We start from the raw sequence: 27,121 nt of genomic DNA, 5'->3' as shown, positions 1-27,121 counted from the left end.
GACAGGAAAGATGTTTCCCCAGCCAATGACTATTGGGAAGTGAGCAGTGGGCCTGAAGATTGCAATGGAGTAAAGTTCTTGGTTACTTCAGGGAGGGGTAGAAATGGTGGTCACAGTAGGGAAGGAAGCAGCCCAACATCCAGTACCTGGAGGGAGCTATGCTGCAGGGATTAGGTATTGGAGGAAAAGGACTTTCTGAAACTCCTTCCTGTTGGGCCTTTTGATACTCATGGGCATCTGAGTAGACAGTGAGCCAGGATGAGGAAGAGGGGGTGGGATGTGACAATGATGAATGTTATGAAAATTCACTTTATGAAGTGCTCGATGGTTTACTTTCCTCATATTCATAGCACTCTTAGGTGGGCAGCACCTGACTTCCTGGTAGATGGTGACTAACTTCCTTGAAAGAAGGTTTTATATTCCTGTTTTACTATGAGGTACCTAAAGATCAGAGAGACATAGTGACTTCCAAATGGTTACCCCCAGGTAATCAGCGTTGGAACTAAGTTTGGGGCCCAAGTTTCCACATTTCAAATCCAGTGTTCTCTCCTTCTCATCATGCATGATCCCGCAAAAGAGAGCTTGTTTGAAAGTATCTTATTTTGAATCTGAGAACAAGCAGCTAGGGCACTAAGGACTTTCACTTTCTTTTTCTTTGTTTTTCCCAGGAGCAGAGATGGAACCATTCACCTTTGCCCAGAGAACCCTGTTGGTTTTTTGTTTTGTTTCATTTTTTCCCCCTTTTTCTTATTTGCCAAGCCGGGCAGGGAGGTTTTCCACATGACTAGTCAATATTCCTACTTGTCCTTGTTATAAACAAGTACGTGTGGGTATAATACAACCTAACGGCACGGCCCAATAGACGTGCATATTAAAATATTTCAAAGAATGGAAAATGCATGTGTTGTACTAAATTATTTTTAGTAGAAACTCCCATGATAATGAGGTAAAGTAGGGGTCACTGGACAAATCTTGAACCTACTGGCCCTAATATTTGTTCGTTTGTTTTAGGGAGGGGAAAGGGGTTAGAATAGATATTTTGATGAGATTTGAAATTTAATATGAATAGCTAAAAATTAGCCAATGCTCTTATTAAGTCAGACTTCTAAAAAATTAGAAGTTTAAGACTCAGGGGTAAGTACCTTGATTTTATAAGTAGCACAGCACACATGTTTACTGAACTAGTCAGTGCATCTTTGACAAATATTTTAAGAATTGTAAAACAAGCTTCCCATGAGTAATGGATACTTTTCATCATCACCTATAAAAATTATTGAAATAGGCTCCCTTGTAGTTATTCTAATTTAATATTTGTTTTAGAAGGTCGCCTGCATTTTACTAAAACAGAGCATATTAACTCATTTTAAAAATTTTTTCTTTCAGTCCCTAATCTTATTTTCATTTTAAAAAGAAAAATCAACTATGAAGTGAAGTCTAGAGCTGATAAAGGAAGGACACCTAGATCCTAATTTATGTGTCAGCTACATGATTCATTGAGAAATGATTGATTTTTTCCATCTCTTTTGAACATATTACAATGGTCTCAAATATTGCTGGAGGGAAATGTGCTTCAGGGGCTATGATTTACAATTACTCTGTTTTGTTATGGTTGGCATGAAATTTGAAGTGGCAGAAGAGTCAATAAACGATATTGATAAGTAATGGCAATAAAAAAAGGGCCTGGAAGTCCATGGTTCAGTCTTCTTCTGTAATTTGTTGGATAATCATTACAGCAAAAACAGTCTCATGTTTAAAAATTGGTGATGTATGGTTATGAAAGTAGGAAGCCTTCACACCTTAAAATTTCATGGCAGTGACTTTAGACTCTTAATGGTTATGCTTAAATTCTTCCAGATTCTACCAAGCTAGAAAGAATTTAAGCTTGGGCCACTGGTATCATGGAATAAATCAGTCTAAGTCTGCAGAGGCACATCATCAGAAGTTGACTATCAGGTAAGGGATTTGGAGTGGGTCATAACTCACAGAACCATGTATGAAGCAATGGAACACTGGGGACGTGAATCAGTCTAGAGCAGGGTTTCTTAATGTGGGGTCTGCAGATCTTCAAATGACCCATAGATCTATTTCAGGGAGTTCAGCAGCTTAGGTGGGAAAAAATTACATATTAGTTTTTGCTAATTTTAATTGAAATTAGCATTTCCCTCAATTATAAAAGTGAGCAACAAATATTCTGAAAAGGGGTCCACAGTCTTAGTTAGACTGCTAAAAAAGGGTTCATGACACCAAAGTTAAGAAGCCCTGGTCTACAGAGCACCCACACAAAACAAGTTATACTAAAGAAAAGGAAGCTGACCCACTGAGTCTCAACAGTAGACTTCATTCTATTTCACTGTGGGAGAAAGTGACAACTGGTGATTAGTTTGTTGGGACTTATCTCAAAGGCCAGGTTCCAAGTCTTCATGTTCAGACTTTGGCTTTTTTATTAATAATGATGGGTTTTACATTTTGTAAGCTTTGAAGTACTTTATATACCCAGTACTGACACTAATCTTGTAAAAGGTAGAGAGTATAAGTATTACTATCACTTTTACACAGATGAGAACACTGAGGCTCAACTTAATTTGTCTAAGCAACTTGAACCTAGGTTTGTTAAACACATTTACTCTTATAATCATGGATGGAGCCAATGAGCCAGTATCTGTCTGCAGAGGGTCAGCAAAAGGTAAACAAGTTCTCCTTCAAAAACTAAATTATTAGAGAAAATAACTCAGAAAGATAGCATGGCATAGGGCTCACAGTGGTGATCTTAAAGTTTAAATGGCCTGGATTCAAATACCACCTCTGACAAAATCTGGGTGACCTTTTGGGCAAATCACTCAACTTTTATGATCCTCAGTTTTACTCATCTGTAAAAGAGGGATAATATCTGTAATACCTACTTCGAAAGAGTTGTGAAGCTGAAATTTGATAATGTATGTCAAGCACTTTAGAAAATGTTAAAGTGCTATGAAAATACCAGCCATCATTAGTGTAACTGTCCAACATAAAAGAGTTCAAATCTAGTTTTCTATTTAAAAACAACAACAATAATTTATATAGCACTTAAAGGTTTGCAAAGCACTTTACAAACTTTATCTCATTTGGTCCTTACAACAATCCTGGGAAACACAAACTATTATTATCCCCCTTTAACAGGTGAGGAAACTGAGGCAAACAGAGGCTTACCCATGATCATACAACCCATAAGTATATAAGACCAAATTTGAACCCTGGTCTTGCTGACTCCAGATCCAGGATGTTAACTACTTTATACTACCCTCATATTGACTCATACAATGACAAACTTCTCATATTTCTTTGCTTTTCATTGTTTAAAATCTGGGAGAGTGGGCAATGGGAAAGTATAGCTAATCTCTCATGAAAGGACTAAGATAAATTCTGTTCACTGATTTGAGCAACACTCATCTAAAAGATTTGGAGAAAGTAAAAAGGTTCAATATTCACTAAGGGAAAGCACTGTGTGTTTATTACTTAACTTTTTGATACTTGAAAGCTTTTCTACTCCAGATGGATAATACAATTTGAGCTTGTCGACGAGTGAGTGCTGTAGTACATGATGCATTTTTCCACCATCCTACTCACTGGTATTGTACACACATGGCCATTTTTAATTAAGGAGAGTCAATCAGTAGACCCATGGGAATTTCCAAGGATCTACCAAGCCCCAGTGTTTCTCACTTAAGATGTCATGATGCATCATACAATTCTTAAATTTGAAAGAGCATTGCAGATCACTGAGATCAGCTCTCTCAATTTACAGATGTGGAAATTGAGGCCCAGGGACTTGTGAAGGGAATGGTTACATGACTTGGTAATGGTAGAGCCTAAATATTGCGAATAAATGTACTTATGTGCCCAAAGCATCCCTATGAATTAAGAAAAAAAAATTCAAAATAATTTAGTATAATACTCATCTTTTCCAAACTTTTGATTTATATGTGGAGAAACAGACAAAGATAAAGTGACTGCTGGGATCACAGAGCAAGCTAATGACGGGGTCAGAATTGTAACAAAAGTTTTCTCAATCCCAGTATAGTGCTACTTCTACCAGAGCACACCCACCTCACGCAAATTTAACCTGACTCGCAAGACAAATAGGGTTCTTGCTATTTCTTATTCTCCAGATATACTAAATACCATTAGTGGGTATGGAATTAGGGGACTCCTCTTTCATTCCTATCACCTCTAGGTGTGTAGTGGCATAGTCTGAGATTTCCAAACAAGTCCCAGCATTAAGAGGTTGGAAAACATGGATTTCATCTACTCATTTACCTTACGAAAGAACTATACTTATTAACCTATTCCAGAAGAGCAGGAGGGAACTTCCACACCTCTATTGGATAACATATTTCAGAGTCTTTTCTCATGGGAACGAGGCATGTAGGGAAAATGTGGGCAAAAGTATTGGTCAATAGAAAGGCAGGACTATAGTGGTGACAAATGTCACCAGGAGTTTATGGAAACAGGTGACTTTACCTAAATATCACCAGTAATAATAGAAGAATGATTTTACAATAGGTGTGTTGTTAATTCAATACCAAAATACTTTTTTCTGTAAGACAAATAAATGTCTTTAGAAAAAGAGATGAACTAAATGTATTTAAGCAAAAGAGACTGTTTCTTAGTTCTGTAGCATCTGTGCATTTAATGTACATTTTGACTGTGGTTCAGTTGGGGGCCAAAATGGATTTAAAAAACTTGGCTTTTCTGATTAACCACCAATCTTAAATGATGTTTCAGTGGTGAGTATCCAGAAATACTAATTCTACTGTTCACAGAATCATCAACCAGCCATCACAATTTGGAATAACCAAATGGTTTGGTCACATCCTGTTCCATGAAATGCATAAAGACATGTTCTGTGTTACTAAAAAGCAGGACAAGAGTCAGTGCTGTTATGCTGTACCTGGTATAACTCCCAAGGTTTATTTGTTTTTTAAAAAAAAACCTTTATGAGTAGGAATATTCCTGCAAATATCCCTCATCATCACCCAGCTTGTCACTCACCTCTACTTCTTTCCCCCCTCCCTGAGTAAAATCCTAGAACTGTGATTGCACTTTCCATTTATTGGTTAACTCGAGAATCCCACTGGGGCTGTGAAAGTAAAGGAAACAGTAGTCAGTTTTGTAAAAGAATTCTGGGCTGAAGTAGGATACATAGATTCCTTTTAAAGAGATGCTATCACTATTGTCTTTAGAGGTCAAAACAGTGTTTCAGCAAGCCTTTGTGTACACAAACTCAGCTAAAGGTTACTTGGCTCTATTCGTTGGGGAAAGGTGCTTAAGGACATATTCACAGCAGGCCAGATCTGCTGCTATAGGGAATATCTTAATTCTTTTCCCCTCCATGGTCTTTCTGGAGACTTGCCCTTGGCCTAATTCACTTAGGCCTAGAACCAAATTAGAGCAGAGTACAGGTTCTTAAAAGTATGTAAGAGACTTTAGATAGTAGTAAAGACTCACACAATACTGACCAGTTTTCACTCAATTACGTTTTAATATCAATTTTTCTGTTTTAACCAACAAGATGTGTTTTCCAGTCATTGGAGTTATATTCATTAATTATAAACTCACTAAAAAGGGGACTGGCTATTTATAGTCTTCATGAGTTTATAAACCTGTCAGATGCTAGAGAATTTAGAAGGGAAAAATATATTAAACTCCTTTGAAAGAAAGAGATGGTTACCCAATGTCACAGCATGGGGGTTCAATGTTGTTTTAGGTACAGAAATCAGATCATCTGAGAATGAAAGAGCATTATATATTAGACAAGCAGTTCTTACTCTCAGAAAGAGCAAAAGCTGGTATGTGCATTAGCAGTAATCTGCATTTAGCTTTGTTCCATATTTTACATAAAATATAGTGAGGAAAATATGTATGTCTCCTATTCTGCTTCTGAGACTTAGATAACAAAGCAGGCAAAAAAGCCAAGGGTCAATAAAACCCCAAGATCTATTTGAAATTATGACTTGACTATCACTTTCACCCTGCACAAAAAAGTGGAAGCTTTGTGTTCTAAAGTTTGTGCTTTGTTCCTTCCATAGCGACATCTGGAGATCCAACTACCAGGGGCCATCTTTTTGCTAAAGAAAATGAATAACAGCAAATTAACAATCTAGACACAATGTACTAGGGCATCACATTTGAGAAGCAGAGTTGGAAGGCCTAAGAAAGCCACATGGGGATAGAATGGAAGGGGCCCTACAAGGCTCCTAAGTAAAAGAAACTCATTTTTAGAGAAGGACAAACCAAGGTGTTAGAGTGGCTGTCACCAGTAAACAAGGCCATACTTTAAGTTACTCCCCCACACTCCAGGTAATTCTCATTTTACTCTAAAAACTAAATGAATCTATACTATTTCTATGAAAATAGAAAAATACAATAAAAGGATAATTGCTTTGGAAATTCTTAAAAGGCTCTTCTTGTCTCTTTTCCCTGGACTAGGAAAGTAAGGGCAAGGACAGACTAATTTTTCTAATTTTTTTAAAATACTTTATTAACTTCTGATTTAAATCATTCGTTTCCGCCAGATTTTGAGTTACAAATTTTCTCCCTGTTCTTCCCCTACCCACAGCCCCAAAATAGCAGTCCCACAGAATATCCCCTCCTCCAATCTGCTCTCTCCCATATTTTCTCCCATACCCCTTTCGACTTTTCCAGTGGATCTCTATGCCTCAGTGCCCGTATATCTTATTTCCCAATTACATGTAAGATGGTATTAATAATAGTATATATATATATATATATATGTATATATATACACACATATATTTCAATATTTGATTTTAAAACTTTCAATTCCTAGACTAATTTTTCTATATACAAAGTTATATTGCAACACAATCCTGAAAGATTACTATTCTCCCTTTCCCCCTATTTTCTTTAATTGTATCATTTTTATATGGGTTTTAGAAAGGTAACCTACCTTTGGAAATTTTCTCATTTGGATGGATGGCATAATAGTGATTTTAAGAACCTTTGGAATTTTACTATAACCAAACCAAATCATGACGATATTTTACCTGAAATGTATAATATATTTATTACTGGATAGTTTACAAATAGTATGTTTAGGAAAGTATGGTATTCCTTGATAAAAGTCTACAATGAACCTATAGGTGACTAAGACCTCAAAATATAAAGCTAGATCATTGCCTGCAAAGAAGGAAATAGTCTGGAAAAATTACTTGGAGAGGAAAAAAAAAATCTATTTTGCAAGGTATAGTAATTGTAACTCACAGTGACAATTTTGGTTTACTGAATACTTTGGAAAATTCCAAAGTGTAGGAGGTTGCTTTGAAAAGTTTCTACAACAGCCCGCATGAGGTACAACTGAATTAGGACCATATTGTTCAGAAATGGCCTAATTTAGGTGTTCTGTAGTCTCTTGGTGTTGATATCTGGGTCCACTTTAAGTTCCATTTCTATCCATGTCTATGACATTCGAGGGAAGCCAAGATAATTTACATCATCATATTTAAGAATTCAGGTGACAGCTTAAACTGATCATATTCTGCATATTACATCAGCTCAAGGCTTTAATAATGTTCCAGAATCTAGAAGTGATTGCTCAATATATACAGGACCCTAGAAAGACACATGTTGATGTTTTAAGAAAAGTTGTTAGACATTGAAACAATCCCAAGGTTTCCTCTCACACTCATTAAACTAGCAAAAACAAAACAAAACAAACACACACAAAAAAACCAGAAGACCAGAAAATTCATTGTTGGAAGGGTTGTGGGTAAACATAGCCTAATAACCTAATTGCTGATTGGTTTAACCATTCTGGAAAGTATTTTAGAATTATGCAAGAAAAATTACTAAGCTGCTCACATCTTCTGACCCAGAGATTCCATTATTAGGACTATATCCCAGGGAACAAGACAGGACCATATGTAAAAAAAAAATGTTCATAGTAGTATTACTTATAAGAAAAAAGATGCAAAAAAATGCATGAACGTTTATGACACATTAATGTAATAGAATATTATGCAACAAGGAATTTATGTGGAAAATTCAGAGAAACATGGGAAGATATATAAAGTTATACGAGTGAAGTTCTAAAAGAAAAGTATATACAACATCAATGATAAGTTCAACAAAATCACCATAATGAGGGAACAGCATATTTTGGCTAAATTCAACAGTCAATGTTATTACAATATTGACAAAATTAAAGGACACTCATGCAAAAATTAAAGACACATTCTTTTTTGTTAATAAAACAAATGTTTTGTTTTGGTTTTTTTCCCCAGGAAATGTATTGTGAAAGGCAATTTGTTTGGAACTTTAGGTTGTATGACATCGAACTGTAGCAATAATTTTTTTAAAACCACAATTATCTAGAAGGAGATACTAATTATCTGGAAGGAGATCTTTCCTCAGAGAAAAAAAGTTACATATGAAAGTCAGGTCTCAGTGAAGCCCACAAAAGACTACAGTGCTAGCTTTAAAATAAAAGGTTCTGAAAGTATTCTAGAACTCTACCATCAAATCTCACACTGCTTCTGAGGCTAAATTCCAACTTCAGATGGTTGATACATCTCCTTCTTCATCCTACCCCACAACTGCCTATAAAAAGATTAAGTGAGTCTCCTAGTGGCCTAGGGGAAGGGGATGGCAGGTAAAAGTGAAAGGAAGAATTGCTTTAGGGAATGAGTCCTTTCTCTTGTCAGTGAAAACCAATAGCCTGGGAAGCCCAGTGGAGCCATGGAGTTTGAACCAAGTTAGGAAAGCTTTTGAATATTATGGACTCTAGGAGAGATTGAGTGTCCACTATCTGAAAGTTAGCCTAGCTCAATTCAAAGAGATATATTATAGAAGGTTAGCAATGGCAACTTATGAGGTCCATCTACTAAAAGGAAGAGGTATTGTGGTCTGTGTTGTCACAGAGAGTGTTCATAAAGGCAAAATAAATTACGGACCTTTTGAAGTTTTCACATAACTTCAGACATGGGAGGAATTTCAGAAGCCCTCTACTACAAATCATACCCGAAAAACATATCTGCAGTCTGCCTGAAGACCTCAAATAATGGGTAACCCACTATCTTGTGAGGTAATCCATTTCACCTCTGGAGACTTCTAATTATTGTATATTTTTTTCATTACATCTAAGCCTAAGTTAACTTTCTTGCAACTTCTACCCAAGCTGAAATGATCTTTCTCCAACATTTTTCATACTAAGAATATTTAGGTCAGAGGGATGCATAAATAAGAGAATGTGGAGTCAAGTTTTTAAAAACTTATTTCCTAATATGATTTTATATGTTTATCTTTTAAGAAAATCACCTGTGAACACATGAAATCAATATTATAGTCTATATGTAAGATAAATATCCACATATTTTAATCTATATACTTCAAGGTTTTTCCATAAACATATGAAAAAGTCATTAAATGTACCTTTCAAAATTATAATATCATTATATAGGATGGGGGGGGGGAGTTGCAGTTTTTTCCAATAACTAAATGATGATTTTCCCAAAGGGTGAGAGGAAGAAAAGAGAAATTTCAGCAGATGGAACTCATTGTTCCCCCATGAAAAAACATTTCTTCACCTTGCAAAAACATATTAATTGGGTTGCCATCTGGCAAGACAGCTCAGATACTTTGGGGATACAATTTGGATACTTGAAATTTTGAATTTAAGCCCGTGGGGATGGTGGGGATTTGAATCTACTGAGTTAGCATTGAATTTAGAGTGAGTATTTTGAATGAGAAATGAAGAATAAAGAAGAGTCCTAATCTTTGGAAAAGTCCTATTAATTCAGAAGCATCTTCAATAATATTGATGTGTTTAAAACTTCTGTTGTTGTAAATTACAGGCAAATATTAAGATAATAGACATCTCTACGTGATAGAACTACGATGTCATGGAATTTATATTACTGTGCGCGTTGAGGAAGTATTCTCATTTATAAAGGGGTTCCTTCATAGTCAGAAGGGTTACTGTAAGTTAATAGGATGTGGGAACTGAAAAGAACTTCAGGAAGTAAACAAAACAAATCGCTACCTGAAGTGTGAAAGTCATCTAAAACATCCCCAGCAACTGGTCATCACAGCTTCCACTCTGAGATTCCAGTGCCTAGTATTTCAGAACAAGGAAGGAGTCTATTTCATTTATAAACAGTTCTAATTGTTAGAAATGACTTCCTTATATTGAGCTAAGATGTACCCCTCTCTAACTCCCAAAGGTTCAGATAATGTCCCCTGAAAAAAATCTAATTCATCTTTCACATAACACACCTTAAAATTTTAAAAATCTATTCATATTCTTCCACTAAGTCATTCCTTCTTCAGGATATAAATCCCCAGCTTCTTCCAAGCCAACAAGCACTTACTAAGTAATGATTACATGCCAAGCATTGTGCACAGGCCCCTCAACTCTATGGTTACTCTCTTCTCTACCTTTTCCAACTACCCAATCACTCTCCTGATATGTAGTGTCTGGACTCTAGAAGTATTCCGCTTAAGAATGAGTATAACACTCATAACACCTCCCCCACACTAGACTGTGCTCATGTAGCTGATTTCTAGAAGCTAAAGAGGACTTTAAATTTATTCCTATTGAGACTCAACTTATCCATCAAGTGGATGGATATTTTTGAATATGTTAAGCTATTGGGCTTTGTGTTAGGAACAAGTCAAGACTTCCTGATGTCATTAATCCTCTTCAAAAACAAAGGACATACCATGTCTTCATCCAGGTTACTGACACATATTGAAAAGGGTCAAGGGCTGATATACCTTGTCTGACACTCTAGTCAAGTTCCTAAAAAGATGGGGAAATCAAATGTCTATATAATGAATAACTTTCTTCAGGGATTAGCAGAGGTCAGCATTTAAATGAAACTTGCATGGAATCTTTTCATAAGTGAAATAGGCAATCTCTACTTTGTGTTTTTAATGAATGCCAGTTTTCCCAGATACCATATACTTATTCCTTCACTAAAGTCCCATTTCAATGCTTCACTGTGGCAAGAAGCGACATTGGGTTCTTGAAGGTTCTGCTAGTAGGACACAGGCTTTCATGTCATATCAGGACCTTGAGAACTGGCCTAGTGAAAGACCCAGTTCTATTTTTCTTGCACATGGTACACCTTTAAGTGTTTGAAAAATCTAATTACATCTTCCTCCCCACCCCCAGGCTTTTGTTCAGGATAAATATCTCTAACTCCTTTAAATCAATCCTCACCCAGGGTATGGTTTTTAGTGCCCTCAACATCTCACTCACTCTCTCTTCTCTCATCTCCAAATTGCTTATGTTCCTCTTGAAAACATAGTGCCTGGACACAACACTCCACTTGTGTTCTGTCTAGGATGGAGTAAGCTCGATAAATTTGGAGGTGTATAACCAGACAGTAGGCCACCAGCTATTTGAGGAAGGAGAGGAGAATTCAGAAAATGTCATCCACTAAATCACAGACTGGGGCTGAAATTTACCTTAGTGGATGGAATACCTATACCAATGAAATCACGGGTTATTAAAATACTTATATATCGTTTTACTTAAAGTAAGATATACTTATAATATTCAATCTCAGGTCACTGAACTGTTGTAGCTCCACTGTTTCAGTTGTGTTTGACTCTGTGACATCATTTGGCATTTTCTTGGCAGAGATACTGGAGTGGTTTGTCATTTTCTCCTCCAACTCATTTTACAGATGAAGAGACTGAGGCAGACAGGGTTAAATAATTTGCCCAGGGTCACATAGCTAGTGTCTGAAGCCAGATTTGAAGTCAGGTCTTTCTGACTTCAATCCCTGTGCTCTATCTACTGGACTACCTAGCTGTCCCAATTTGTGTTAGTTTACATGAATAAAAGTTAAATAAACTAGGTATTTGAAAAAAACTGTATATAGATAGTCCTTTGTCCCATGAGGGGGGCTCAGCAGATTTCCTTCAGAAATGGATACAATAAAGGTTTATTTTACTAGACTCCAAAAATTCATAATCCTTTCTATTTCTCAAATATTCATATTGCACAGAATATACATATATATGTATGCATGTAAATATATGTATATACACATGTGTACATATATGTGCAAGCATATTACACACATATATGTGTCTATAGTTACAAATTTTGTCACAGAACTGGAGTTGACAAAACTTAATGAGATACCTCTGTAAAGTTTTAAGCACTAAAATTTTTTTTAAAATTACTCCAATAAAATCTTAAAAAATTATCTATTCCAGTGGCATCGATATACTATTCAGTAGTTAAATATTGGTTTAGATGATCAATAAGCTTTTCAAATATTGCAAAAATTGAGCACAAAGATATATACATCTGTAGCTTTTCTATCCAAACAACTCTGAAATGCAGTTGATTGCAGCTTATTCTAAGGTTGATTGGCTAGTTCTTTCTTCCTCTTTTTACCAAACTACTGGCCATCTTGAACCTCTCTGGCTTCTCCAGAAAGCAGGAAGGGAAAAAGAGAGAATGAAAACTCCAAGAAATTTAGTGCCTACACAGTGCAATCTACAATTTCCTATTCTAATCCTTAAAACACCCTTAAATAACTGGGTTTATAATTTAAGGTGAACACAACTTGAGAACTTTTCCTAATTAAAATAATGCCTTTAGTGATCTTTAAAGAATCATATACAACTGGGAACTCCCAAATAAATTCCCCAAATCCTGGCTCTTAAAACCCTTCCAAACAGAAACCAACAGGTTTCTCCATTAAAGGGTACTTAAATCCAACATGCTGAATTGCTGAAGGATCAGTTACAAGCTACTGCTTGTTTGTGCACATACAAGCGGGTACAAGAATGGGTGGGATAAAGAAACTGCAGCAACCTTTACTTTCTAATCACCAGACTCAACATGTCACTTACATAGGAACAACCAATCCAGCTTAAAATAATGGTCATAATCTTTCCAGAACAATAGGCCATACCAAGTTTCCTTAATTCCTAAACAATTATTTAGAGGTGAAGACTGCTAGCTGAAAGAGAGGGGAAAGGGCATATGTATTTACCCTGGCATCTGTACAATGTTGCTGAATTTATCGTTTAGTGCCAGAAACCCAAGTGTTGAGAATATTGGAACTCTTTTCCACAGGGACGATTACTCTGGAACTCACTCTGGTGTACCGCACTTGAGAAATACTATATGTCCATGTTTTCTGGGAACACTGCCAAAGTGTTTCCTCACACTGACATCTATCAGGTGGCAGTTAAATCCAACATCTGTCTCTCTAACCACCAAAAGTAGCCTGATCTGGGGTGACAAGATGGAAATGACACAAATACTCTAGTTTAATGTGAAAAATTACTTAAGAAATCACCAAGGGATAGTAAGTCATCAAAGAATTCAAAAGAAAAAGTTCACCTTTTAATAGGGTAATTTAAAATCCAGTACTGCCAATGGAGGGTCTAGTTCAAAATCTGGTTTTCTCTAAATTGTGTGACATGGACCGAGTTTCTCTAAATCTCATCTGGAAAATAGGATTGTTGCTGATGCTTTTTGTTTGTAACTGAAGAGGGTAAGGACTGCTAAGACTTGCCATGATGACCTTACAAGATTATGGTGAGAATCTCATGAAATGATATAGGTGAAAGTGCTTTGTAAACTATCAAATAAGATACTAATGTAAGGCAGTATTATTACTAATAGAACTTATAGATTTGGATATGGATCTGGTTTTCAGTCTAGGTTTTTAGGGTTTAAAAAAAGGTTATACAAATTATTCCTCTGATGCATTAAAAAGCCCTTGTTTTCAAAGGATATTTAGCTAAAATTGACAGAGGGAGGAAATCCACTGAATTTGCTTTCCTTATTCATTAAATCTGTCCCTCCTCCAAATTCTCTTAAGGGTAAGCCCATTATCCAGTTACCCAGATTCACATCGTTCACCCTATGTATCTTTTCAACTACGAAGGCTCATTGATTTTGCCACAACCTATCTTTCTATCTCATTCTATCTCCTGATGTAACCTCTACTCTAAGGTCATTATCACCTCTCAATTTGTTCACTGTAACAGTTTCCAAACTGCCCCCCCCACTTCTAACCTCTCCCCTTGTTCTCAAATCCCATTCTCTACAAAATTGTCAAAACAATATTCAAAGGATCATAATATCATAGATTTTGAATATGGAAGGGGCCTTAAGATGCCATCCAGTCCAATCCCCTCATACTATAGATGAGGAAAGGTCACACAGGTATAAGATCTGAACCTAGTACTCTATGTACTACACTGTACTATACTATACTATGCTACACTATGCTATACTACACTATACTGTACCACACCACACCACACCACACCACACCGCACCATACTATACTGACTCTCCTAAAGCACAAGTCTGGCTATGTTACTCCTCTTGCTCAAAAGACCTTCAGTGGCTCTCCATTACTTCTAAGATGAAATATAACATCCTCAGCCAGGTATTTAGAGAACTCCATAACTTGGTTCCAATCTTTCTATCTAGTCTTACTTCACTGCACCCTCCTTCATGTACTTAGTCAAAGTGAATTATTCACTGAACTTGATACTACAACTTCTAAAGTCATGATTTACAAAAGTCATTCTCTGGTGTGGCTAGGTAGCACAGTGAATAGAGCACTGACCTTGGGGTCAGCAGGACCTGAGTTCAAATCCAGCCTCAGACACTTGACACACTAGCCGTGTGACCTTGGGCAAGTCACTTAACCCCAATTGCCCTGTCTTCCCCCCTGACAAAAAAAAGTCATTCTCCATGTTTCACACAGAATGTTCTCATTCCTTGATCAGAATCTTTGCCTGACTGCCAAGCTCAGATGAGAGACCCCCTTCTGGGGGATCCCTCCCTAAGTTATGTTGCTCTCTCTAATTTTCACTGCATTATGCTTTGAACATAAGCTCCTTTAGGGAAAGGATTGTTCTCTTTTGTACTGCATCCTCAGGGTCTAGTAGGCAGTCAGTACTACGTGTCAAGTACTGTACTAAGCACTGAATATACAAAGAAAGACAAAAAACAGTCCCTCCTCTTAAGGAGCTCACACTCTAATGGAGGAGAGTCAGACAAACAACTGTATATCAACAAGATATAGATAGGACAAATTGGAGATAAAAAGCAGAGGGAAGGTAGCCATTGATGAAGGTTTCTTGTATACTATGAGATGTTAGCTAGGATTTAAAGAGAAGAAAGGAGACAGGTGAGAGAATTCCAAGTTTGGAGGTCAGAGAGGGAAAATGGACAGGTAAAATGTCTTGTCAAAGGAATAGCAAGGAGGCTGAAGTCCCTGGTTCACAGAATATGTGGCAGGGAATAATAAGACTACTGGGGAAGAAGGAGGGAATCTGGTTCTGAAGGGCTTTGAATACCAAACCCGAGGATTTTATGTTTTATCCTGGAGGTAATAGGGAGCCCCTGTAGTTTATTAAGTAGGGGGAGTCTTTCCTGTCACAGACACTTAAGTGTTTCCTGAACTGAATTCCATATCTGAGATGGGGCAAATTCAGCCTAAATTAATAGTGAGGACCTTTATACCAATTCTACTACATAAATTTGTAACACTTGACTTTCAAACATAAGAATCAGGATTCCTGAGTGAAAACAAGTTTATTTCATCAAAACTAAATACTACCCAAGTGGTTCCTGTAGTAGAGGGAGGGGCAGATACCCTGTAAAATCTATATTGGATCCCTTTCTGAAACTGTTGCTTGGGACAGAGTCTCATTAACTTTGGTAAGGCAAGTGAAGTGAGTCACAAAATTTAGCAAAATTCTACTTGTGTCTTATTTTATACAAGATAGATGCCTTTTAAAAAAAATGAAAAGCAATAAACTTCTGTGCTTCCAAGATGGTGTGGCTTTACATAATGGCTGCTAGGTTAGAAAATACTAAATCAGCATATAGGATGGAGAAAAAAAAACGATCTTATTTGGGCAAAATATTTTAAACATCCAATATTTAACCAAGGCTCTTGAGTTGCAAAAGTCCTTGGTTCTGGATCAAAATTCTTCAGATTAGCAAATACTGAAAGTAGCATCTATAAGGAATTCTATCCCAATCTCCAAAATCAATAGGCCAGCCAAGTTAGACTTATGAAATAACATTACACAACAAGCAATTCATGACCACTATTTTAAAACAACACAGATTTCATTTACCCTATTTCCTAGTGTTTTTTTTTTTTATTATTTTTTATTTATCTGCACCAATAGTCATACTGCAGAGCTTTCTCCTTCGGTCAAATACCATTTCCTCTCTCCACTCATGTGTAAGACTCCAACGTTTTTCTAGGCATATCATTTCTGGCTAAAAGGGTATAGAATATAGCACTTTAAGAGACCTGACTGTTAAAAGGGTATTTACAGTTTTCATGTAAGCTAAAGATTTGGAAATGACCTTATGGTTCAGTAGTCAGCAAACACTAAACTGAGCCCAATGCCGCAAGACTGACAGTCAATGAAGAGAAGCATTAGAAGGCCTGTCAGGGCCATGACCCATCATTGTGCCCTGAGACATTTAAACCTAGGCTGAATCATGGAGAAGGAAGCATGCTCTAGTGAATACTCATAAGTGAGTTAGACCTTACAAAGAAAATCAGTTTCTTACATAGCTAATTTTTATGATTTCATGAGACAGCACCAGGTTTTACAAAACCTTCACCAACTCTGCTACTCCCTCTCTCCCTCCACCCACCTGATTCACTCAGAAGCTCTTAAGGTAACCTCCAAGTGAGATCTAGGATCTAAATTCATAAGGAAGAGACTTGGGGAGGGAGGGAAGGAATAGAAAGGACAACAATTTCCAGAAGAATCGAGCTCCTTGCTACCTGTCGCAAGGGTTTAGTCAGATTTTTCACAGTTAAAAGAGCAGGTCCTTGAAAGGTTAAGATCCTTTCCCCAATTTTCCAGGTTGTAAATGTATTTCTGTCCGCAAAAAGACAAGTAGTCCCTAGGAGACTCCTCTCCTTAAGAAAATGGGAACTGCTATGGGTGAAAGACAACAAATTCATAAAGCAGAAGGTAGAAATATGCTGTCTTCTATACTGAAGTAAGTATTGTGACAAGATAAGAGATTAGTTCTTAATATGACCTTATTAGGCTTTCCAAACTTTTTTTGTTTTCATATGCTAATCAAGGACAGTTTCTAGATCATTTTCCTCCAAAACAATAATAAATTCCAACACATTTGGTTTAGGTATAAGATCCTTCTCCAATAAATGTATGCAACTAGCAGCAAAATACACATCTGTGATATTACTCCATTATCAAGGTTTCAGGTGAACATTTAAGGGATCACAGGGAATCAGTTCTAATTGCCAGACAGATACAGGAATAGAGAGAAGAAAAACCTTGATAGAAGGTTGAGGATACAAGGCAATACACTAGCAAGTATTGAGCATTATTAAAATGTTTATGTGACAAATACTTTGGATGCAAAATGAGCTAGATATCATTAATGACAAACCTCTTACTTCTCCCAATTAGACTGTGAGCTCCTTGAGGACACAGGGACTGCTTCTGCCATTCCTTGTATTCAGCACTTAGCACAGTGCCTGTTACGTTGTAGGTTCTTAAGAAGTTCTTCTTGTTACTTACAGAATCAAGCTTTTTGCTACAGGATAATTGATCATTCCCCCTTCATCCCCCTCTTCAACAAATGATTTTTTTTTTTTGTTATTTTCTGGGTCTGCTTTTAGCAAATTATTCCTAGATTTTTTAAAAAAATTATAAGATTCTCTTTTGTTTTTTTAACTGACCACTTTTTTTCTTAACCTCCCTTCCTCTCTCTCCTTCCTCTGCCCTGCCTTCCCTCCCCACCCTCAAGACTGAGCCATCCCTTTGTCACAAAGACAAACACAAAAGTAGAACCAGCTGATGGACTTCCAACCAAGACAACTATTGGAATGAAGGTAGGCAACCCACCTACTCCAGCAAAAACACAAAAATAGCATTGGAGTGAATAATAATGAATAAATCCAATGAGAAACTTCAGCAAGTGACTTTATCCACCCCTAAAATGCACAAAAAGTCAGCTAGAAGCCCATGGACAAAGGAAAGGGGGCCTGGCAGAGAAGCACTGTCAGTGAAGGTAAAGAAGCAATAAGTATCCCTTCAGAATCTTAATATCTTCAAAAGATAGGCAGGGTGTTAACTAAAAATGACAGAGGACTTTGTTTCTCACCCAACTGCACTACTTTGAGACATCTCTGACTTTATCCATCATGATCCAGGAAGCTCATTATTTGGAAAACTTCATCCCCCTGCAAGATCAGGGTTTAGGTTTGATACGCCACCTCATCCCAGTTGTCAGAGGCTCAGATTTTAAGGCAGGGTCATGAACTGCAAACCCTTCATCTAAGGAGGGAGCAGAGCTCAGGACATCTTTTCTTTTCTACCTGGCTGCACTCAGTACTTTGGCACTCCTCTGGCTTCTCTACTATGCCCTCTTGTAGGATACTTCCCTTCCACTTTTCAGCTTTCCTTTTGTGTCTTGTCTTTCTGCATTAGATTATAAACTCATAGAGGGCAGGGATTTCTTTTTGTATATGCTTCTCCAGAACATAGCATGTGGTAGGCACTAATAAATGTTTATTGACTGACTGGATGAGCTATTTTCGGGGTTTTGAGAAGGGAAAGAAAACACAGAGTAAAAAAGAATACACTAGTATAGAAGGAAGAAGGGGCTATACAATAAGAGTATATACACAGAGAGAAAGAAAGGGATAGGGAAGTGGGTATCATATAGATATGGATATACAACCTCATTCTTTACCATACTGAGTAAAGGAAGTTTGAATAGACATACAGGCTCAGAATAAGACAGACACACAGATATACAGATACACACACTATGTTTGGTGGAGAAATACATAAAATTACATTAAAAGCAAGAGATGATAGGGAGGGGGAAGTGTTAGGAGGAAAATAACCAGGGAGGGAGCAGTCACAAACAAAACAAACTTCCTGATTCTAAAAATAGGGGTAGGGTTTTTTAAAAGGAGAATAAAGCAAAGCAGTTAAATCTAAGGGGTGATGGGGTAGGTGCCCATCAGTTGGGAAACGATAGAAATTTTGGGGTGTGAATATATATGCTATATATGCTATAAGAAATTATGAAAGAGAAGGTTTTGGAAAATCCTGGAAAGTATAAATTAAAGAGTAGAAAAGTGAGTAGAATCAAGAGAACAATTAATATAACAACAATATTGTAAAGAAAAAGCAATTTTTTGTTACAAAGGTCTCTTTTTGTGTTTTTAATTGGGAGATGGAATGTGTAGGGACAACATGAGAATATAGAGAGTAAAGCAAAAAAAAGATAAGAGCTATTAATATATTTTATTATTTTTTTTAAGCAATTGGGGTTAAGTAACTTGCTCAAGGTTACACGGCCAGTTATTTTGTGTGGGTGTTAAGTATCTGAGGCTGGAACCGATCCCGGGTCTCCCCACTCCAGTCCGGGGCTGGCACTTTTATTCACTGCGCCAGCTGGCCACCCCTATTAAGATATTTTAAAGGCTGCACAGAGAGCAGAATGAAATTCAGAAAGAAGTATTAACAGGACAATTTTGAAAGTAATGTACTGATTTCATCATATACATTTTTAAACATAAGCTAAATGGAACAGAAATTTATGATTTCTTATAAAATTATCTTTTTGTGTTCTATTTGGAATGTAGAAGTGATCTTTATTTTTGGTATTGCTAAGTTTGAAATTAAATAAACCAAAAAGGCAACTCATGCAGTCATAGCCTCTGACAATGTGCACCACATTCTACCAATAGTCCCTAATTCTTCTACAAGGGGCAAGATAGCAGTGTTTTGGCACTAGTAGAACTTTATAATTAAATATAATTAATGTTCCAGGATTTTAAAAAAAATCTTTGTCACTGATCCTCTCATGTAACTCAATTACTATATTATCACTAGAGAATTGGAAGGCAAAAAGTTCAAGTAACAACAGCTGTGTCCATCCTTACCCTTACTAGAGGGGATGGTGATGATGGGAACACAGGACCAGTCTCTCTGACAAGACAGTATCTCTATGAGGAGAATGCCAACCTTTAAAATCCTTCAGAAACAGGCAAGCATTCCTTTAAACTCCCTCTGTCTGGGTCATTCCCACACAGGAACTTTAGTGACCTCTCTCCCCCAACAACTTATCAATTATAAAGTCCAGGAAACAGAAGGCTTCTTGCTTCAGGCAACTAGGAGCTTTGCCCTTGTTTGAAGATACTGCTTATGTTACCGGTAACTAGGTGTAAGCATAAAATGTAACACATGGCCAGAGGATTAGCTAAATCTATGAAAAACATGTGCAAACCATGTTCTAACTCTACCCCAACAGCAACACAATCTCCTGTCCCTTGAGAGTTCAAAAAAATCATACATCCTTGTACTGCCCCCTTTATAACAATGAACTGCCCATGCTCTCCAGGAGAGGCATTCTCCAGATTCCAAAGGTTTGTTTCTAATGAATTTCCTCTAGAAATATAGTGTTTGTTTTTATTCTCTACAAAGGAGTTGAGGTAGGGGGTAAAAATAAGCTCTTGTTGTAGGTTCCATACCAGAAACAAGCAAACTTTCCAGAAGGTGCATGGGCTTGTTATCGTTCATATTTGTTGAGCTTCAAAAAGGTAGTTGCAATAAACATAATAACAAAACTCTAGTCTTGAGCAGTTAGAGTCTCAGACTGTAAATAATAGATTGATAAAGAGGAAAAAACAACAACAAAAAGCCAATATAGAGCAAAGAGGGTTGTTACATTTTAAAAGTTAGATTTATTTCCTCCTTTCCTAGATCATATTAGTGGGATGAAGGCAGAATTCCCTTTACGGAAAAGAGAGGTTTTGGGTTGGGTACCATGGAATATTAGAAATTTCAGGAGTTAGATACAAAAGGGGAGGGCTCAGAGACCATGTGGAAAATCTGACCCAAAGAATGAAGAAGCAAGGGGGATATAGAAGGAGGCAGTCAGATAACAGGCCTGGGCAAAGCAGAGAGAGTGACAGAGTGGGAGGAAATGAGAGTAGAGATCCAGGGAGGGGCAGAGCCCTAAGGTAAGAACAAACCTTCTGAATTTGTCGTGACCAGCAAGGTAAGGATAATTCATTTGGCAGGCACATTCTGAAAATACTTGAATGAGGAAAATAAGTAAATATTCATTCATCTGGTCACTGCTTATCAAGAGTCCACTAAGTTCATGGCTTCTATTTTACAAATATTTTTCTACTGTCAAGGATATCATAGTGGCTGGAGAGCCAACCTCTGAGAAGACCAGGGCTTGAATTCCTTCTCTTATACACACTAAGTGATCCTAGGCAAGTCACATAGAGAGAGAGAGAGAAGTCTTTATGACTCTAATTTGCAAAGAGGGGGCCCACTTGCCTTGGGAGAGGTGCTATCCTCACCTTAAGTTTCTTATATCGATGAAATCACAAGTCTGGTCCACACCCCTAACCTATTAAGTAGAAACATTATGCTAGCAACAGCTGGGCTTGAGAGGTCTAGAAATGAAGATGGTGAAAATTTGGTTCCTGTCTCCAAGAAGCAAACAGAGACCCTATAGAGCAGAGAATGACAGTTGGGGGGTAGTGGAGGAGGGGGTTGGTACTATTCAGAGGAAAGATCTTGAAAGAGGTGGGAATCAGTCAACATTAGAGCTATTGCATAAATGGGTTTGTATTACAAATGGTACTACAGGGTTGGGTCAAGATCTTGAATCTTGGAGCAGATAACAGGGAAGGTAGGAAGATCTGAAAATGATTGTAAATTTGGGAGAGAAAGATGACAGGATAGATAGCAACAATGAATAAGGGAATATAGTTTGGGGTGTGTGTAGGGGGAGGGAGGTGTAGCTGAATAGCTCACTTTTCATCCATGATACACAAACAGGAAAGTAAATGTAATGAAGTCATGTTATTGCTTTAATTACTAGAAATCAAAAAGGGAGTGGGAGTAACTGTCAACTCTTGGGGGCCTGGAATGAGGAGGGCAGTGAGAAATAGGCCAAGTTTATTTTCCATATTCCTGACAGGATTATATTCAAGAACAAAACCAAGGAAAAATTTCATCCAATACTATGACCTTTGTTGAAAGGAAGACACAGTGTGGACACAAGTGAAACAAATCCTAAAGCTGGTAGGATTCAACTATTCATATCACTCAAGATCCCTCAATAGCATCTTTGAGAACATCTGATGGGACTTGAGAGTGCTAACTAGTGCAGATTGAGAAGATTGGCTCCTAAGGTATTTCTAACTCTCAGAAAACAAAATCTGTTCCTGACCCCAAGGCTGTACGCTCAAGCACAAACATATTAAAGCACACTGTGGCCTAAGACCCAATAGCCAGGTTAGGGGTAACTTCTTAATTTACAATTTAATGATATAAGCTGCAACTTTGGGAAATCCATGAATTAAACCAAAATATTACCTGTTTTATTAGACTCACACAAAAACAAAGAAACAAAAATCCCTCAGAAAAACAATCTTTGTTCTTTTACAAGCATATTTTAGAACCAGAAGACTAAATCATAGAAGGGTTCAAAATATTACCTCACCATTAATCAGCATTTTATCTCTACTCACACATAAAAAAACAAAAAATTAGCTATAAAGAGGAATATAAAATCAATATTTCCTTGGCAGAGTGGTTTGGAGTGGTACTGGAGTGGTTTGCCACTTCCTTCTCCAGGTCATTTGACAGATGAGGAAACTGAGGCAAACAGGGTTAAGTGGCTTGCCCATGATCATGGTAAATCATTAGTGAGGTCAAATTTGTGAGTGAGGTCATGTCTTCCTAACTCAAGGTCTGGTACTCTGTCCCCTGTACCACTTTGCTGCCCCACATGTGAACAACAGGGAATAGAAATTTGACTGACTTCAATGATACAGGGAGCTCCCAGATGAGGAAGACATTTCTTCTAACCTATGTAAGTCAGTGCCTTCTCTAAAATGTAGTCTTAGAGAGTTACCTAGAACACTGAGTGTTTAAGTTACTTGTCCAGGGTCACACTGACAGTATGTTCAATAGGTAGAACTTGGAGGCAGGTAGGTGGCACAGTAAATAATGCCAGTTTGGAGTCAGGTAGACCTGAGCTCAAATCCAGCCTCAGACATATCACAAGCTTTGTGACCCTAGGCAAGTCACTTAACCTCTGCATACATTTTCTCATCTGTAAAATGGGGAAAGGCCATCTACCTCTCCAGGTTTTTGAGAGGCTTAATGAGATGATAGTGCTTAGCACAGTGCTGGGCACATAGTAAGTGCTATAGAAAACTTAGCTATTATTGTTGTTGCTATTGTCATTCCTGGCTTAGAGGAAGTGGTGTTTGGGTACATGTTTAACATCTGGTTGTCTTAAGAAAGAATAATCTATGCAGGATACATTTTCTTTTTTTGCTTTTTTGGAGGGAAGAGGGCAGGACAATTGGGGTTAAGTGACTTGCCCAAGGTCACACTGCTAGTAAGTGTTAAGTGTCTGAGGCCATATTTGAACTCAGGTCCTCCTGACTCCAGGGCCAGTGCTCTACTCACTGCCACACCTAGCCACCCTCAGGACACATTTTCAAGTTTAATTTGCATTATTTACATTTTCTCCATCACTTTCTTAAATCTAGACAAAAAACAAGCCTTAATTTATAGTTTGGATCATTTCCTCTATGTGGATGCTCACACTGATTATTTAAAATTTAACAATCAGCTCTGGTGAGAGCTGACTCCAGCATACCTCTGCTCAGAGGTCAGCCTTCGATACAGTGCACCACTCTGTATATTTGATAGAGATTTGTAAAATAGGGGTCATGTCCAATATTTACAATTTATCTAATGACAGGGAGAATATAATAAAAAATTAAGAGCCCACGAGAAATCATACAAATGTGCAGAAAATATAGTGTGTTGTGTGTCATCTGTGTATTGCTGAGGGGGGCACTTGGTTGAATGCAATAAAATAAACCATTAAATGTTGTAATTATTCTCTTAATGAAAATAATCTGCTGAATGCTCAGCATTCTTAACTTTTCCATTCATCCCAGAGTCTGCTCCCCAGAGTAGCCACTGAACTATTGAACTGAGGTTGCCCTGAGGGACTAAGGTAGGAAAAGGGAAATGCCAACCCAGTTTTTAAAAGGAGAGAGAGAGAGAAAATGTTTCCAGTGGAATGTGAGTGCTTTGAGGTAAAACAGTGAAGGGGGGTGGGGTGGAGGGGAATGAGAAGTTTCAAGAGAGCAACTCAAATGTCAGCATCAGTCAAAATCAAAAGAGCATGAAGAGCAAGCAAGACATACCATCTCTGCACTGATGGACAGGAAGCTCAGACACTCCACTCAATCTGAACGGTCTAATCTTAAAGAACACAGGCTTTAGGATAACTCAAACTTGATGCTCCCATTTCCAAGGACTAGAATAACTCTGATACCCCACCCACCAGAGCGCCTGAAATATTGAAATTAAATATCGAGTGAAACCTCATTATGCCATACGATTCTGGGAGACGAAATGTAGAATATCTAAGAATGCCTAAATAATTTGGTCTACAAGGTGATAAGTTAGCATACCAGATAGCTAGGTGAAACAACAGATTCAGAACAACATGTTCATTAGTGGTAAGTCCCACTGTAATAAAGTTTTACAGGGAGAAGGAAGACATCTCATTCCTTTGTTTTAAGTGGGACAGAGTATTTCTCCCTCTTTTTCAGTTTTTATTTCCCTTATGCTCATGAGTTCTTATTCATTGATTCAATATATGATTTCACTCTTAGTTGGTCTTTAGAAGCAGGTATTTATTAAGGAGGTTAACATGTGCACAATATTAAATGGTGCAATCAGCCTGCAGTTATGCAAAGTGGTATGTCAGGCAAAGATACTGAGCATTCTGGGAAAGAAACAAGATGTGGGTAGAAGAGATACACAAAAGGGTGGTGGCTGTATGGAGAAAGATATCTCCAAATCCACAGGCACCATACTTAAGCCAATGTGAGAAAAGGAACATCAGGAACAAGAGAGGCCTTTTAGAAAGAAGAGGTTTAGAAAACTTGTGGCCAACCTTTGCCAAAAGCTGTCAAGATAATCAGTTCAGACACTACAACTAGGGAAGCAAAAATAAGCCATCTACACCAAGAGAAGAAGACAGTGCTCTGAACATGGAGAATCAAAATATAAATGTGTCATGAGTGTTAAGGGTTTACTTCACTAATTATTTTAGGGAAGGCTAGGCATGGCAGATTGTTACATGACAAAAAGCATAATGTCTTCCCACATATTGCCACTGTCTACAGGATTAACAACCCTACATCTTTCTGGACATACATAATGATAAAATGAATAATGATATATAGAAAAGCAGAGCAGGCATTGAAGGAAACTATAGTTAGATAGAGTGTGGAGTGTGGGCCTGAGTTCAAATCTAGCTGCATACACTTACTCATAGTGTGATCCTGGGCAAGTGTAATAGCCCTGTTTGTCTCAGTTTCCTCATCTGTAAAACGAGCTGATGAAGGAAATGGCAAACCACTTCAGTATCTTGCCCAACAAAATCCCAAATGGGGTCATAAAAAGTCAGACATGAAAGAAAAAAAAAAGATACATCACCACAGTGAGAAGCTATCTAGAACTAAATCCTAGGAACCTTGGAGGAAGATGAATTCACAAGACTCCAGGGCAATTTCCACCTAAACCCTTAGGCTTGATTCAGGTCTAGATCAGGGGTGCTGCTCCCTAGGGAAGGAAGGAGGGGTATTCCAGTCAGTAGCAGTTCCAGATAAGATACATATTTCACTTAATACTAAAGATCCCAGGAAGACTAAAACTATTCACAATGAATATCAGCATCAGTGAACTTTTTCCTAGACTGGAGATAGGGGAAAGGAGGATTGACGGTATTCCACAGGTTTCAAACTAATCTAAACATCCTGACCCCCAAATAGCAATTTCAGTTTCCCAGGGATGCCCAGAAACAATGCAGTTTCTGAGAAGTCCCGAGGGCAAGAACAGGACTAAGTCACTTTCCTAAATTCATAGATTTAAAGCTGGAAGGGTCCTTAGAAGTCACAGAATTCAGCTCCCTCATTTTACAGATGAGGAAACCAAGTCACATTAAGTGACTTGCCCAGAGTTACCCACCTAATAACTGTCTGAAACAGGATTTGACTTCAGGCCTTTCTGGATCAAAGTCCAGTGTTCAATCCACTGTACTACACCATCTCTTCAAACCCTTTCCTTAAAATTGCTGCTGATTAGAAATGATCCCACCCCAAATGATAATTACTTGAAGCCAAGGATCAGAAACCAGAGTCAGCGAATTCAAGGAATATCTCCTCTACTTGACTCAGTGATACTTTTCTATCAACAGGCATAAAAGGGAGGAAAAAAAGAGCCTGTTTGTTTCTCAAGTCTGAGCAAGTAAGCCTCCAAAGGAGTGGGTTGGGGGGTGGGGGGCGCTGCTGATAGTAAACCAGATCCTACCAAAAGTAGCTTTATGACTCCAGCAGTGGAACATGAAGCGTAAGTTACAAACACATGGCCAATGAGAAGGCAATAAGCTCCAAAGTTTACTTATGTCTGGAAGAACGGCAGCTTCAACGCTATTCCAATTTATACCTACATTAGTGCAGTTGGGTGAGATGCTCTGCGGGCTTGGTGCTTAAGCTGCACAGTGCAAACCGAAGGGGAAAAAATTCAACATGTTGAAACTTCTCTATAAATATTACATGACAGAAGGACAAAAGCACAGAGATGTTATTTAAAAGTCACAGCTTTAGAACTGCAGTCTGGCTGTGCTAGGAATCACTGAAAAGATAATGATGATTTTAAATCTCTCAGGGACATCTTGTGACTTTTTTTTCCTCTACAAGAATAAAGCGTCCAAATGTATTGAAGCTGACCCTGTATGAGTGAGTGCTAAGAGTATAACAAAGAAACTACAAACTGCATTTCCTCTCACCCCCCATCCCATAACCTGTATTGTCGAAACTGCATTTTTACTGTACAAAGTTTCAGGTATATTAATAAAATGATATAGCAGAGGTTCCTGTCTGCTCCCAGCATGCCCCCACCCCAATAAAATATCTTCTCTGAACACTGTCACGTACAGGATAACTTAAGTTTATTAAATTTCAAATCTGATAAGCCTACATCCTGTTTTCTT

The 27,121-nt window shown here is 37.7% G+C and overlaps 1 protein-coding gene and 1 long non-coding RNA gene across 2 annotated transcripts in view; both read right to left on the bottom strand.

The window, feature by feature from the left end:
* Positions 1 to 27,121, bottom strand: part of MAST4 (microtubule associated serine/threonine kinase family member 4) — an 808,407-nt gene that overhangs the window by 175,562 nt on the left and 605,724 nt on the right. The gene's annotated exons all lie outside the window — the stretch shown is intronic.
* Positions 90 to 27,121, bottom strand: part of LOC138167497 (uncharacterized) — a 34,084-nt gene continuing 7,052 nt past the window's right edge. Inside the window, exon 2 of the long non-coding RNA XR_011169897.1 lies at positions 90 to 25,692. This is a non-coding gene — a long non-coding RNA (uncharacterized lncRNA). The remainder of the gene's footprint in view (positions 25,693 to 27,121) is intronic.

This window comes from Petaurus breviceps, unplaced genomic scaffold (assembly GCF_028583685.1).
Source record: "Petaurus breviceps papuanus isolate PSGF00001 unplaced genomic scaffold, PetGlider_PUasm1.0 229, whole genome shotgun sequence".
Taxonomy (NCBI): Eukaryota; Metazoa; Chordata; class Mammalia; order Diprotodontia; family Petauridae; genus Petaurus; species Petaurus breviceps.
The sequence above is the reverse complement of the archived record's forward strand: the minus strand, read 5'-3'. Positions and strand labels throughout refer to the sequence as shown.